This window comes from Protopterus annectens, chromosome 1.part1, assembly GCF_019279795.1.
Source record: "Protopterus annectens isolate FY-2018-M chromosome 1.part1, PAN1.0, whole genome shotgun sequence".
Taxonomy (NCBI): Eukaryota; Metazoa; Chordata; order Ceratodontiformes; family Protopteridae; genus Protopterus; species Protopterus annectens.
The window spans coordinates 419009736-419026151 of record NC_056726.1 but is presented as its reverse complement, the minus strand read 5'-3'; the positions used below and the strand labels follow the sequence as shown (position 1 = coordinate 419026151).

Below are 16416 nucleotides of genomic sequence, written 5' to 3'. Positions count from 1 at the left end.
AGCCCACTTCCAAATCCTCAAAGCTTCTCGGCATAAGGGGTAAGATTTAGTTCCCCCATGTTTGTTGATGTACCAGACTACCGACATGTCTTTCTGAATCGCAATCGTCCCCTGAGGTAGAGAGTCGTGAAAGTGCTGCAACGCTAAAAGCACTGCTCTCAACTCCAGGACGTTGATGTGCAAATGACATTCTAACTCTGACCAGGTGCCTTGGGCAGTCTTTCCCTGAAAAAGCCCCCTCCTACCCTATCAGGGAAGCATCCATGGTCACAGTGGCTACTGGAGGGGGTAATACAAATGGTCGACCTACTGTCACCTGGTGGCTGTTAAACCACCAGAGAAGGTCTCTTTTGCAAGCATCCGTCAATAGAATCTTGAATGACATCGGAAGCTGCTGGTAGGACCACTGGGTGAAAAGCAACCATTGGAGTATCCGCATGTGCATCCGGCCCAGAGGTACTGCTATGAGGGAAGCTGCCATTGTGCCCAAGAATTTTAACACCGGAGAAGCAGGTACTTTCTTTTCTTGTAGCAAGCATGACACCTGATTTCTTAGGGAGGTGACTCTTTCTAGAGGCAAATTGACCAGGGAGGTGGTGATGTCTAGGTCTGCTCCGATAAATGAGATATGCTGCGATGGTAATAAAGCAGATTTTTCTAAATTTATGGTTATTCCTAACCGAAAACAGAAATTGATCATACGATCCCTGGACTGGATGAGTTGATGCCTGGTGGCGGCAGATAGGAGCCAGTCATCCAAATATGGAAACACCCGGAATCCTAGACGCCTCAGGTAAGCCGTAACCACTGCCATACATTTGGTGAACACTCGGGGGGGCTGTAGTGAGGCCAAAGGGCAGAGCTCAAAATTGGTAATGACTGGCCCCCAGCCAGAAATGCAAGTGATCTCTGGATGGTCTGACCATTTTGATGTGGTAGGTAGTATACATCCTTGAGATCTAAAGAGCACATCCAATCGCTTATTCCCAGGAATGGGAGTATCGATTGAAGTGTGACCACCCGGAACTTCTCCTTCTTTGCAAATGTATTGAGTTTGCTGAGGTCTAAAATGGGCCTACAGTCCCCTGTTTTCTTTGGAACTAAAAAGAACCTGGAGTAAGTTCCAGATCCTATCTGGTCTGGCGGGACTGGCTGGATGACTTTTTTCTAGCAGGTTTTGGATTTCTGTGACTGCTTGATTCCTCAGATTGGGTGGAACATCTGGGATTCTTTTTCTGGATAACGGTGGTTCTACAAAGGTAATGAGGTTAGCTGTGGTAACTATGTTTTGTATCCAAGAATCTGTAATTCCTAGCCAGGTGTCTGGGTACAAAGCCAAGCGACCCCCGACTGCCTCCAGCGTAGGACAGTCGGGCCTCCTCTCAGGAGCGCTGATGGGGCTTGCCAGGAAACTGCTCCCTGTCACCCTGGTTCTGCGGACCCCCTTTGCCGCCAAAACGGCATCTTCCATTATTGCCTCCTCCTCCTCTGCCCCTGAAGGGGGGTTCACTACGTGTGTTCTGGAAAGCTCCTTGGGACTTCCGGAACCACATTTTTCCACCTCTTTGCCCTTTGGGGTACGGTCTAGTAGGGGTGGAAAAACGGACTCCTATGGCAGATAGTCTTTCCTTCCTGCTCACACCTACTGAGCGTCTCCTTGACTTTAGGCCCAAACAATGAAGAGCCATCAAACGGGGTATTGACAAAGGAAGACTTGAAGGCTTCCGCAAAGGAGCACAAGCGCATCCAGGACTGTCTCCGCAGAGCAATCGCTGAACCTGCTGCTCAACTCGATCCCTCAGCTGCATAGGAAATGAGCCGTATGGATGAATGCTTGACTACGGAATTAAGGGTAGAAAGATGGGCTGTAACCTTTTCCGAAATAGCCTTATCTGTGTTACCCTTTACAGTATCTCCAAGTTCTTGAAGGAGATCTCGTTGAAGGCAAGTAAAATGGGTCAAGTAGTTAAGCAATCTCATGGCAAATGTCGCAAAACTAAAAATGCATTTCCCGTATCTGTCCATCGTCCTGGAATCCTTATTAGGAGGATGGATAGTAACAGAAGTCTCTTACATCTCTTTCTTGGTGGCCGCCGCCACCACCATGGCATCAACAGGGACTCCTTTGGTGAGGAACGATTTCTCTTGAGGGGCAGTGATGAATTTATTGGGCCTCCGAGGGACTGGTTCCATGGTGTCAGGGGACTCCCACGCCCACCGAGCGACCAGATCCATTAGTTCGAAGGGCAGAGTAACCCAGGAGGTGGAGGGCTGAGACCCAAAGGCCTTCATGAGCACCGACTCATCCTCAGTAGGGCAAATGGACTGCCAGTCACCCCTCTGCTTAAGTATTTCTAGGATGTCGGCAAAGGAGACATCCTCCGAGGGGGACCGTTGGGACCCTTCCGATTCCTCTAAGTCGGTGTCTGATGTCAAGGATTCCTGAGAGGAATCCAAATGCCTCCTCTTACAGAGTCTCTATCTGGGAACTTCATTGGTGGGGCCAGCCGGTGAAGTTTCAGTAGAGCAGGGGTCACCCAAAGGGGATACCTGAGATTCTGGGTCTCTTCGCTTAGTAGGTGCTTTAGACGAAGAGGCAGAACTCGGCATCTTCAGGGAGGAAGAGGAGAGACCTGTAGTGAGAGTCTGAACAGACAAAACCCTCCTCATGGCATCAAAGGCCTCGGAGTCTCGGCCCGAGGAAGCCACCGGTTCCGAAGAAGATGGGGGCCTCGTAGGAGCCGAGGGCTCCGAACCAGAGGACAGAGCAGAGCTCACCTGTGCAGAAGCTCTGAGGGGAAGTGTCAGAACCAATACATCGGTTCGACAACCCCCCCCCCCCGGAACCGATGAGAGAGTGTCGGATCCGAGACTCTTCAGACGGCACCGAAGAGGTCAGGGTGGGTGGAACCGAAGTCACTGGGACAGGACTTGGCTCCATGGGTTCCACAACCATCAGATCTACCGCCTCCGGCTCCAAAGGCCTGGGTAGGCTCGGAGGAGTAGTAGTCACAGGCAATGGGGCAGGAACAGGGCTCGAACCCTGTTGGAATGAGAGCAGTTTAGCCAATGCTGGGTTCCTCCAAGAGCCTATGCACTACACGGTCCACATCGATGTCTGACATCCTTGAAGATCAGGTCGAAGGGGTCGAAGAAACTACAGATCTAAGTATTGGAGATTTTAAAGTCTTTCTCAGTATTGGAAGCTCGCAAATATTAAATATTAATTAGGTTAGACTACATGTTTATATTATATTATTATTTTATTATATATATTATAATATATATATCTTTAGTTAGAGTACTTGAATTATTTATTTATTTATTCATTTAATATACATTTATTACTTTTTCAGAATGTTACATGGTTTTTTTTTAATGTTTTGAAATTAAGTTTAATGATGTTGATTTATGCATTTCTGATATATTTACATATTTATTTGTTCTTATGTTTAAAAAGTCTTAAAATGTGTTCACAAAAGTATTGTGCGAAATTAATGTGCATTTGATTCACGTTTTTTGTTTTCTCTTTGCTTACAGCACTATTTTAGATGTAGTACTTTAAGGTTTTATTGACTTTAATTATTTCAATTATTCAATTAAATGCTATTGAATATGGTATTTAAATGTAGAGATTTGAGGTATGTAGTGAGATCTGAAGAAGCGTGCAGAGATTGCACGTGAAAGCGCTTATCACAATAAATACTGGATTTTATTTATTATTTTGTGGTGGTCGTGTTCAGTTTTACATTTATTTAGATTTTAAAGTCTCCGATACCACCTCCAAAACCAAAGGTTGGCTCTGAATGATTGGTTCAGCACATGGTTCCAAAGACCTAGGAACCGGTGACCGAACCTTAACAGAGGTGCCCAGAGCCAAAGACTTAGGCTCCGAGGACACTCGAGATGACTTCTACCCTTTCGAAGACTTGGAGGTCTGGTCTGACTTGTCCAAAGCTTCTTGAAACTCAGGTGTTAAGAGACCTCAATCAATAAGTTTCCTACGTCTCTCTAACAGAACTCTGCCACTATAAGAGTGGCAGATGGAGCAATCCTCCTGCAAATGGAGAGGTCCCAAACAATACACACAGGAAATGTGGTTATCTGTTATTAACATTTTTTGGCCACAGTCACATCTTTTAAATCCGGACTTTTGCTTTTGGTCAGCCATCATGTCCATAGAGTAAGTACAATTAACAGGTCCCTGTTAGTTTCCAGTACAATAGTACTATCCAAACACAAAAACATAGAAACACCAAGAAAGACAATTATCAGAGCCCTGATAATACAAGTACAACAGTACAATCCAATAAGCAACAACAATTAACAAACTAGTCAAAAAGGGATAGGAAGAAATTTAGATTCCTGCACAGCTATAGCAAAGGATGAAACCAACTGGAGAGAGAGCAAGGCCCAGAGCAACCCGCTCCAATAAACACACTGAAAAGGGCAAAGCCCTAAAAAAGAGGATAGTATGACAAGGGATATTGGTAGATAAACAGATATATCTAAATAAAAAGTAAACTTAGCTGTAGAAAAGCTTCTTAATAAACATTCACTGGCTCGAGCACACTGAAGACTTGTGATCCATTGCAGCGGCAAACTAGATCTGAGGGTTAGTCAGAGAGCATCATGGGATAGGTGCTGTGCCTCGAGCTACCGAAAGATGTTGAGCTTGGAAAGCGGCCTCGGAGCCGATGGATCGGCTCCGTACCCATGTGCAAGAAGAAATGGCAAGATTGAATAACTTCACATTAAAGAATAACAAGCTTAAAGGTACAGGATATAAAACAGGATGAAGTAACAGCTAGAGAGATTGAAACAAAGTTAAGAAAAGCCTCTAATTGGAAAACCTCAGGCCCACTTATAGTACCTAACTTCTGGTTAGAAGTATTAACATCTTTGCATGAAGATTTAGCCATGACTAAGAAAGTACAGTTGTGTACATATAAATGTAGCTGTTCGATTGTATTCACTGTTGCAGTCATCACATTTGGGTTATCCTTGCCAGGGTAGCCCTCGGCCGGCCTGAATACCAGAGACTTAGTATTTCTGCGTCAGTTGCTGTCACTTGAAGACTAACGTCAGGTCATCAGTAGTATAAAGTAAGGCAGCCGATGCCATTACATCAGTTTTTCTTGCCCTAACCTGTTAGGAGCCCCCAAAGTAGGAGGCCAGGTTCTGGTGGAAAAATCCCACCAGAGGAAAATACCAATATGTCCCTTGTAAGGAAAGGAGAACAACAAGGAAGAATGGTAATAAAAGGAGAAAGAGACTAAAGGGGGTGGAAGGAGGGAAACCAGGACTGGAACAGTGAATACACTCAAACATCTACATTTATGGTAAGTGTACACAACTGTACTATGTTCTTCATGTTTCACTGTTGCAGTCATCACATTTGGGTAGATTCCCAAAGCTGAGGAAATGGGTGGAGGCAGTCAAGGAAACTAGGGGCTGGCTAGGATGCCCTGCAAGAAGAGAGGCAGGTGGTAATGCTTGGTAAAAGTGTGAACAGATGTCTAGGTTGTAGCCTCCAGGATTTCCTTGTTGGGACTCCTCTTAGGAAAGCTGCAGAGGTGAAAGCTGTTCTGGTGGAGTGTGTCCTGACCCCCTTGGTGGGAGGCTTTCCATGATGTTTGCAGCAGAAATGGATGCAGTGTGCTAGCCATTTGGAAATGGTTTGCTTAAAGATGGCTTTGCCTTCTGCCCCTGTAGCAAAGCTAACCAGCAATTGATCAGACTTTCAGAAGGATTTAGTCCTGTCCAGACAGAATCTGAGCTGTCTGTGCACATCTAGGGAGTGAAGAATCCTTTCCCCCTTGTTCTGGGGATTAGGAAACAAGGTGGGCAAATGAATGGATTGGTTTAGAGCTACAGCGGACACCACCTTGGGCATGAAGGATGGGTTAGCTCTGAGGGATACCCTGTCTTCATAGATGATGATGAAAGGTTCCACAGCCGTGAGTGCTTGCAGCTCAGAGACTCTTCTGGCTGAAGCGATGGCTAGAAGGAATGCTGTCTTCCAGTAGAGAAATTGTAGCTATGCAGAAGAATCTGGTTCGAAAGGGGGCAGGGTGAACTTTCCCAAGACAAAGTTAAGGTCCTAAGCTGGTGTTAGTGCCCTTCTGGGGGAGCCTCAAGTTGCTAGCCCCTCTGAAGAACTGTTTGATCAAAGGGTGTGAAAAAAGGGGATGCTCAATTGGAAAATGAGCAGAAATAGCAGAGGCATAAATTTTTGTAGAGGAGAAAGAGAGGCCACTGTGTTGTAGGTCAGCTAAGTAATCTAAGATGAGAGGGATGGAGGGCTGTGCAGTACTGGCTCTCTTAGCCTGGATCCAGGTGCAGAATCTTTTCCATTTATCTGCATAAGAATTTATGGTGCTAGGACGTCTGGCCTCACGGATAACATCCAAAACTTGTTTACTAAGAATGGCAAATTGGTTCAGGGTTAGGGAATAAGCCAAGCTGCCAAAGTGAGCGCCTGCAATTGAGGATGCATGAATTCCCATTCACTCTGGGTCAGGAGGTTTGGAATTTAAGGAAGAGGCCATGGAGACAGCAGGGACAGGCTGCGCAAGGGGTACCAGTGTTGTCAGGGCCAGTCTGGAGCTATAAGAATGGTCCTTGGTTTTTCCTCCCTTATTTTGAGCAGTACCATGGGGATGAGAGGTAGGGGAGGAAAGGCACAGACCGATAGACTGACCCAGGGGAAGGAGAGGGCATCCACCTTCCAAGCCATGCAGTGATGCTCCCTGGTGCAGAATTTGCTGAGTTGATGGTTGGTGTGGGAGGCAAAGAGATCGACCTTTGGGGTTCCCCATTTCTGAGTTATGAGGGTGAAGGTACTTCTGTTGAGTTTCCACTCATGTAGGTTCAGAAGGTGTCTGCTTAATTGGGCTGCCGGAGAGTTGAGAGAGCCTGGTAGGAATTGTGCTAACAGGTGTAGTTGCATGGAACAGCCTGTGAGCCAAAGGGTCATGGCCAGCCTGCATAGAGGGTAGGAGTGAGTCCCTCCCTGCTTGTTGATGTACCACATCACATCGGTGTTGTCTGTTTCGATCAGGAGAACCCCTGGAGAGAGAAGGGGTTTGAAAGCTATCAAGGTGTTCTGCACAGCCATCATCTCTTTTTGACTGATGTGCAGAGGGATATGCCGTGGGCTCCATTGGCCCGGTACACAACCTTCCATCCAGGTGTGCACCCCAAGCGTAATCTGATGTGTCTGTGGTGAAGGTCTGAACGGGGAGGGGGGGGGAGAAGGGCAGTCCCTTATTGTGGGAATATGCTGTTGCCCACCAAAGAAATTCCTTTCTGAGGCAAGGGATTATAGGTGGAAGAGTTTCCAGGTCTTGAGAGTGCTGACACCAAAGGCTCTTTAGGTACCATTGAAGTTTCCTCATATGCAGTCTGGCATATGGAATGAGTAGTAAGAAAGATGCCATGAACCCCAGAGCTTGTAGGATCTTCCTTGCAGATAGCTGGGGCCTGGTGGCTAGTTGAGAGAAGTAGGCTGTCAAGAAAATGTGTTTCTCTGGTGTAAGGTATGCCATCTGGGATGCTGTGTCCAGGCTTGCTCCCAGGAAGATTATCCTTTGGGTGGGCACCTGTTTGGATTTCTTTTCATTGATTGTGTACCCTAGGGAGGTTAGTAGGGTCTTTACAAAGGCCAAGTGCTTGAGCAGCTTTTCCTGGCTGTCTGCCTGAATAAGGCAGTCATCTAACTATGGGTAAATTTGAATGTTCCTTTGTCTGCAAAAGGCAATGGCCAGAGCCAGATATTTTGTGAAAACTCTGGGAGCAGTAGATAAGCCAAAGGGAAGCGCAGAGAACTCAGAGAGCAGGGAAAGGATTAGCTTTTGAGCCTCCGCCCACTTGATTTGGTGGTAGATCTTGGAAACCTTTTGGGGTCGGTAGGGAAGGAAAATTTGTATTCCTGAGACACAATGTTTAGAACCCACTGGTCCTTGGTAATGGTGGCCCAGGTGCTTGAGTGAAAGGAGAGTTTTCCTCCTAGGGGTAAGTGAAGGTGGGGGGGGGGGTGGATGAGGTGAGTCATTGTGAGTTTTTACCATAAGGGGTGGCTTAGAACTCCCTGGCTTTGAAGTGCATGTACCTCACTGCTTAGATCTCTGCATTCCTTGGGGCTGCTGTCTGGGGTGGGGGGTGGGGGGGGTCTGTTTCCATGAGGCCTAGGCTAGGCTGGCTTACTCGGAGCAGGAAAGGACCAGTGATTGGAGGGACAATGCCTGCTGAACCTAGGGGGCTGGACCTGCAAGAAATCCTTAACTGTTTGCATAGATTTTGCTTTTTCTTCCATCTTTTTTAAGACCTCTTCTGCCTTAGTGCCAAATAAGTTATCTTTGTGCAAGGGGGCATCCAAAAACTTAGATTTGACATGGTCTGGCATGGGTTGTTCCTTAAGCCATGCATGTCTTCTAATGACAGATCCAGTGACTGCTGCCCTGCAAAAAATTTATAGGGCGTCAAAACCACAGTGCAAAATATGTTTAGTTACTTGACTTGCAGAATGCATTAAGTCTTGTAAATCATTAAATTCTGCCCAAGCAGGAAAGGAAGACATATTTTAAGGAGTTCCAAGGTATGTCGCTGAAATTTCAGTATATGGAACTGACAATTTAGTGCCTTGATAGCAAGAGGTGCATACTTTTTTTACCCCATCTGTCCAATGCTCGGGAATCCCTGTCTGAGGGGCTAGGATTCTTAGCAGAGGTTGCTTTAATCCCTTTTGGCCCTTGAGAAATGACTTCAGGGCCAGCTGTTGGATTTTAAAAATATATTTGTGCGAGTCAGGGACTCTATAGTACCGGTCTGGTTTTCTGGGAGCAGGAGGTAGGGCGTCAGGAGTCAAGCTGAATTCAAGAAAACATCATCCACAACATCCAGGACTGGGGGGATGGCCAAGGGTCTGTGTTGTGGAAGATCTGGAAATTCCCTGAGTCTCTTTTTAGACTAAGGGTAGTCCTGACTCTCCCATTGGGAATGCTCCCTTAAAGTATGCAAGGTTTCCCCAAAGGAAAAATCCTGAAGGAATGGAGTCCTCTGCATCAGAATCCTCATAAGTGGAGAGGGGCTGCATGTGTTCACAGTCAGATGCATCAGATTCATCCGACTCGTTCAGACAAAACTACAGGGGACATATCTCTTTTCCTTTTTGAGGGGTAGCTTGGCTTTTTCTGACATTTTAAGCACTTGAGACTGAGGCAAGGTAGCAGGTGCCAGAGAGTGGGTAGTCGGTTTCTTGGGTATGGTTCGAACCCTGGGGCTAAGAAACTCGGTCGGTTTTGAAAGAACAGTAGTCACGAAAGAAGATGTTGGTTTGTGTCGAGATTCGGTAGTGAGAAGGACTTCCTCGGAAGCCAGTGCCTGCTCAGTGTCTCTGGACCCATCCAAGGTAGAGACGACCACAGGATCCTTAGTTGAAGAAGAGTTTTGCGGCATACCGGACTCTGTAAGGGTCTCAGTAAAACCCTGCAAATCAACTGAAGCAGGTATCAGGGGGCTGCAAAAGCGCCTCACTGAGTACTGGAGGACTGACTACTAGCTTAATAGAAGCATCGTTGGTAGGTTTGGTCCTGTGCTGTCTGTCTCTTGTCTTTACGGTTTTTTTGGAAGATCTGCTGTTGGATGGCTTACTGAAGCCATATCGTAATTCGAGGACTGTAAATGAAAATATCTGGCTACAATAAGGGCCCAACAACAGATAGCTCTAGAGTTGAACAAAGCACAGAAGCGACAATGGGGGACATCGTGGTCTGGGACTAAACAAGTGACGCAGTAAGAGTGGAAGTCTCTGTGTGGTATTTGCTTTCCACAGGCAAGACAATTAACTTCTTCTGACATCAGTTAGTGCAAGAAAAAAGATCCCCAACGGGGTACTTATCTTTAGAAGACTTCATCTTCAATTCGGAGACGAAAGCTCAGGTAGCGACCGACCGGCACTGGTGTGAACTGCTTCTGCTTCGGGCTCCACGGCAAGAAAGACTCATGTAATGGCGTCAGCTGCCTTACTTTATACTAATGACAACCTGATGTCAGTCTTCAACCGACGCAGAAATACTAAGCCTCTGGTATTCGGGCCGGCCGAGGTCTACCCCGGCAGGGATAACCCAAATGTGATGACTGCAACAGAGAAACACAAAAAACATCTACTTATATGCGCACACAGAATAGACACCAACCTGGCTAACAGGAAAAAACAATGCTCCTACTTGAGAGTGAACCTGCAAGCTACCCTAAAAATTACAGACCAATAACTTGCTTTCCGACGACATATAAACTATACACAGGAATTGATGCCGACAGAGTTTATGGTCATTTAGAAGAAAACTCAATTATGGCAGCAAACCAAAAGGGCAATAGAAGAAAGTCATATGGAACAAAGGATAATTTGTTGTTAAAGTCATAGTGGAGAATTGTAACAAGAGAAAGAATACAAGTATGGCATGGAATGACTACAAAAAAGCATTTGATAGTATCCCTCATTCATGAATAAAACAGTGCTTAAAAATGTGTAAGATACACCCTACGCTGATTGACTACATTACAGTGACCATTAAACAGTGGCAGACCACTTTGCAATTAGGCCATGATAAAGGACAAATTGTTATCCCAGGGATAATAATTCAAAGGGGGATATTCCAGGATGACTGTCACCGTTACTATTCTGCCTTGCCCTTAATCCATTAAGCTGTTTATTCAACAGTTTAGGCCATGGCTATAATCTGGCTCCTAGAAAACAGCAAAGTGTAAAGACTTCTCACGTTTTCTTTGCTGATGACTTAAAACTGTATACGCTCATAAGATGAGGAACTGAAAGCACAACTGCAAGTTGTCAAAACTTTTTCAGGTAAGAATGTAATTTGGTCTTGATAAATGTGCAAAAGCAACCTTTACAGCAGGAAAACTGCAAAGCCAGGAAAACATCAGTTTGGGACAAGAATGTGATAAAGACTTAAGCAAGAAGGTGTGTATAAATATTTGGAAATGATGAAGGATCAACAATAAAACATGAACAAATGTGAAAAAACTTAGTAAAGAATACTTCAGAAGACTTAAATTAATCTTGAAAACAGCACTGACATCTAGGAACAAAATCCAAGCTACAAACCAATTTGCTCTTCCTGTCCTAACTTACAGTTTTGGAGTGACTGGCCCCAAAACATGTTGGACAGATTGGATAGGAAAATAAGGATGCTTCACCCAAATGATTTATAAAAATCAGTGCATACCAAGATTTTATATTCCCCGTTCCGAAGGAGGGATGGGCTTCCTTGAAATTGATTATATGTATAAATCTGCAATCGTGGGATGCCATACATCTGCTGACCTCACAAGACTCAAATGTAGTGAAAGTTTTGAAACACGGAGAATAAATTTAAGATGACTTTTCTGCTTAATCTAGCAGAAGCTTATCGGCATCAAGCAGAAATGGAAATCAAACCAGGAGTAGATAAAAATCAGGCAACTGAATGTGCCAAAAAAAAAAAAGAACATAAAGTGAAGAATCAGATAAGAAGGCAAGAAATGTGGAAAAAGCATAAATATAGTTGTAAGTATAGAAAACTTCTGGAAGAACCTCATGTTGAACAGGAACGAATACACGAATGGTTAAGGAGACGTGAATTCAAACCAAGAGAGGAAAGGTTAATATTGGCAGCCCAAGATAGTGGGCTGCATACACGTTGGTTTATAAAGTCCAGTAAAGTTGGAAAAGGGGTCTAAAGGAAACTTCCCAATAAACCATTCGACTCCTGCTTTCGAGATCCTTATGGAACATCCCACAATTTTCTTGGTAGTCATGTGGGATGTTCCATAAGGATCTCGAAAGCAGGAGTCGAATGGTTTATTGGGAAGTTTCCTTTAGACCCCTTTTCCAACTTTACTGTTCTCGAGTGGAGGTTGGCCGTTACTTTTTCTTTTGTTGGGGTTTATAAAGTCCACTGAACATGTGGGAGAAACAGAGAAATGTAGGTTTTGTGAAACCGAATTGGAAACAGTTGCACACCTCTTTGCTGGTTGTGATATACTAATGGCAGAAGGACTGTATACTGAAAGGCATAATAATATGGCAAGACTGTTGCACTGGGGATTGTGCAAACATTATGGTACTGAAGTGGCTGAAAAACATTGGAAACATGATCCACAAAGCATCACAGAAAATGAAGTCTACATCACATGGGATCATCCATTACCAACAGTTCAAAAGATAGATGCTAGAAACCCAGATATAGTGGTCCAAGAAAAGAAGACAAGAACAGCATTGATCATTGTTGGAAAAATATGTATTAGTAATATGCAGGTTTAAAAGGGTTAATACATTTATTCTGCTCACACTGCTTAAATCTGCACAGCTATTAGAAACTTAACAAGAAGCATTCTATTTTCTGCTAATGTCAGCAAATAACAAGAAGTAATTCATTTCTACTAGTGTCATGAGACTTAACAAAGAGATATTGATTTTCTACTTATGCCATGAGAAAAGTACACAGCTGCTAGAAGCTTTGATAAGGAACACAATGGATGCTTGAAAGTATAAACCGTAGTCAGCATTACTTGTACCTAAGCTAGAAATGTACCTTGAATCTAGGGAAAATGTAACACATATATTAGAACTGCACAATTGAAAGTTTGTGGTGGGCTAAAATAAGCCCGAAGGCCAGGTTGTTTTTCTCAAATGTTTTGTAAATCAGCAGTTATTCTCAACTAGTCAGCAATTAGTCTAGTAACATTTTCTGTAGAACAATACAGAAAGCTGTGTCTAACTACGTCAGCAATAGAAGTAACATTTCTGTGCGACATGGAAAGAATTGTATAAAAATGCCATACTAATTATTATTGCTCATGCAAACCATTCTGCCAGCATGCTTTGTCTCCTTGCTGCAAGTTAATAAAGGGTGCCTTGCTTGAACCTTACGTGAATTAGTCTTTGAAGTTTTTTCCTTTGACAGATTGGTCCTTCGGACCGGAACCCTCTCTTCACCTCGGATCAGACGGGCCAGGTGGTCGAAACCGTATGGGGAAGAAATCAAATCAGTTCTTATTTGAAAAGCCCTCCAACTGAATTGTCGTTCAAAAGAGGCCAGCCACTTTCTGATCTGCGACTGAAGGATGGGTCTCCGCGAATCAGGTGATCAATCATGTAGGCTCAGGTAAGGTGAATCTACTTTTTCCTGTTTTCTGTTTTAGATCAGGGACCAGATTTGTATTGTTTCTGTCAAGGCTGTATTTTTGCTTACAAGTCAGGGACAGAAAAGATTACGGTCTTGTCATAGATCAGGAGAAACAGAATAAGTAGGCAGTCATTCTGAAGAGACTATAACAAAATCTGTGGTACCACGTTAAAAATAAGAGAAGTTACGTAACGATCAAAAGGGAAGAACAAAATGGGTAATAATTGTACAAAAAGACCCCAAAATCTGCCGTTAACAGAAGACGCAAAATACATGCATTTGCAGCGACAATACTAAATATTATTCAAAATGGGTTAATAAATATGAATTCGACAGAAAATTAGAAAAATCCTCGCTTATCAAACTTGTCAAACAGCTCAAAACAGATTCCAAAGGTCGGGTAAAAAGGCAACGTAAATTAGGAATTCCTCAGGCACACAGGTGGATTGAGGAAGCAAACCGCAGGGAACAAAAGAACAACAATTCAAAAGCAATGTTTTTAGAAAGAAGGACAATAGCTTAGAAATAGCATTGGCCCATCCGCCTCCCTTACCAGAATATGAAGCAAGTGAACAGGTTAGTCCACCCCCACGATATCCTGAGGCATTATGAAAATAAAACCATATATTAGAGATCCCATCAAGGCCAGGTCTCGAACAAGGGTAGGTAACTCAAATGAAGGCATCGAGTTATATCAAATGGTTAAGAATTCACAATCTATGAGTGAAGAAGAAATATGCCCACTAACAGAAGTACCCAATCCTCAGACAGGACAAGATAATCAGGACCCAACTATTTTAGTGTATAGACCTTGGACTCCGGAAGATATCCGGAAAGCCACTGAGGGAATTCCCCATCCAAAAGTTAATTTTAGAAAATTCTCAGAAGATTTACAAGGAATGAGGCTGAGTTATAACTTACACGGAGAAGAGGTAGAAAAAGTAGTTAGACAAATTGTGGGGCCAGATTGGCACATGATTAGTGGCAAATGGAATCCCCGTGACGCTGCACAAAGACCCCTCCTACATAGCAGCGCAGAATTAGACAACAGAGTAAAAGGTCTTACAGACCGCATCTCTGAAAAATGGAAGCCTAGGGCAGACTGGACTTGCATTAATCAGTGCATCCAACAAGAAGGTGAAACTATTGACCAGTATTATGCCAGACTATTAGAATGTTTTAATAACCACTGTGGAATGCAGGCTCCTGAAGATCAAACACAAGATTCCCCATATGAACAGCAGTTAAAGAATGCATTTTTAAAGGGCAGTATTGCACCTATAAGCAGTTTTATTACAAAACACATGGTAGACCATCATACAAGCAGGTTACAGTCATTACTTGAATATGCAAGGCATGCCGAAAGGCATTTTAATAGCAAAAAGAAAAAGAAAGCTCAAGTATTTTCTGTAGAAGATGGAGCAGAAGTTTATGTAGTACAGTCCAGGAAAAAGGGCAAGAAAAATGCACAGGGAAACAAACAATCTGATCAACGATCAGAGGACTTTGAAGGGCGAAAGAAAAGGGGTGAATGTTTTAAATGCGGTAAAAAGGGAAACTTGGCAAAGGATTGCAGGAAAAACAGGAAGGCAACCATGGAAGACAAGGAGGGTGAGGACTGACTATATGGTAGTCAGGAATCACTAGAAGGGGTTAGCGAAAAAAGGATAAATGAGAATGTGATAGAGGGAGTAGAGGGTGTGACAGAAGAGATGGAAGAAGTGCAAGAAGTTAGTGACAGTGAAGAAAATGAAATATTAGACCTAGCTTTATTGAGCTTGGAGCTCTATTTAGCAGACACAAAACCAGAAGTTACACTCTTGTAGAAGGGAGGGAAGTCAAATTCTTGTGCGACTCAGGGGCATCACGAACCCTGATACATACCTCCAAACTACCAGAAAACACAGAGGCACTTGATTACATACTAGTAAAAGCAGCTAATGGACAGCTGTATCAGGAGCCCCTCTCCCATAACATTGCAATAACTGATCCAGTTTCAGGATTGACACAAAAAAGCTAAATTGTTGTTTCTGCAAAATGCCCAGTAAACCTCTTAGGCAGAGACCTCATGCAACTATTTGGTATAGCAGTAGTCCCAACCATGCAGGGTATGGAAGCACAGCGACAAATGGATACCTTTGCAGTGCAATCAGAGAGTGAAATGTTTTATTGGTACAGCCAGGACTTGGTTACGACTGGTCCAGGGACTGTGACCAAAGAATTAATGAATGTAGCCATCAGCAAGTTCCCCTCCCTTGACATTGATAAGCAACACTTGTTGCACTGTACCCTGTATTATTGTAACACACCAGGACCCGATAAGGAATATGAGCAAGAATTGTTTAAAAATCATGCAAACAGATTGATATTACGTAATCTGTGCTGGGACACAGAAGGGAACAGTGTAGCCAGCTGTTGATTGCCCCAGGAGTTCTTTACACTTTATAAATCTAATCGATTACCACATGTTAGCTTAACCAAGAACAAAAATATAGAATGGGCAGACCTAGGAGAAAAAGTCAAGAGATGGGAGAAACAGACAGAATTAGAACTGTCAGAACAGGGAATACAAATACAGAAGTTGAAATGGGTAACTCAGACCTACCCAGCCGTACACTTGCAGTCTAGCAAGGACAGCTGATTAGCACTCCTATTAAAGGAAGAAGAGAATGCCTTACAAAATATACCAGAGACTCTCTGGTCAACAGGAAAGTCAGATGTAGGACTTATTCGTACAGCGGGACCAGTAACTATCACACCAAAGTCAGCATTCAGACCACAGAAAAGATGCAGAGGCAGGAATAAAGCCTATTATAGCAGCCTTACTTAAAGGGGGAATACTGGTAGAATCTCCCGATTCACCATGTAATACACCCTTATTTCCAGTTAAAAAAGCAAATGGAGAATGGCGTAAGGTCCAAGATTTACAAGCTGTAAATGATGCAGTAATACCAAGGGCACCTACGGTGCCAGACCCACACCCTGTTGAATGATTTAAAACCTCAACGCGTTCTTTCCGATACCGATACACCCAGATAGCCAGTATTGGTTTGCATTCACATTTTAGGGAAAAAGGTATACATATACGCAACTACCACAGGGATACTGTGAAAGTCCAACAATATTCTCACAAGAAATGACAAGTAACTTGGCGGGATTCACCCCACCAAGAGGCAGTCAGATTTTACTTTATGTCGATGACATCTTGCTGGCAGCCCCCACCCAG

The 16416-nt window shown here is 43.8% G+C and overlaps 1 protein-coding gene across 1 annotated transcript in view; it reads right to left on the bottom strand.

The window, feature by feature from the left end:
* Positions 1-16416, bottom strand: part of ARFGEF3 (ARFGEF family member 3) — a 2280599-nt gene that overhangs the window by 1359030 nt on the left and 905153 nt on the right. The gene's annotated exons all lie outside the window — the stretch shown is intronic.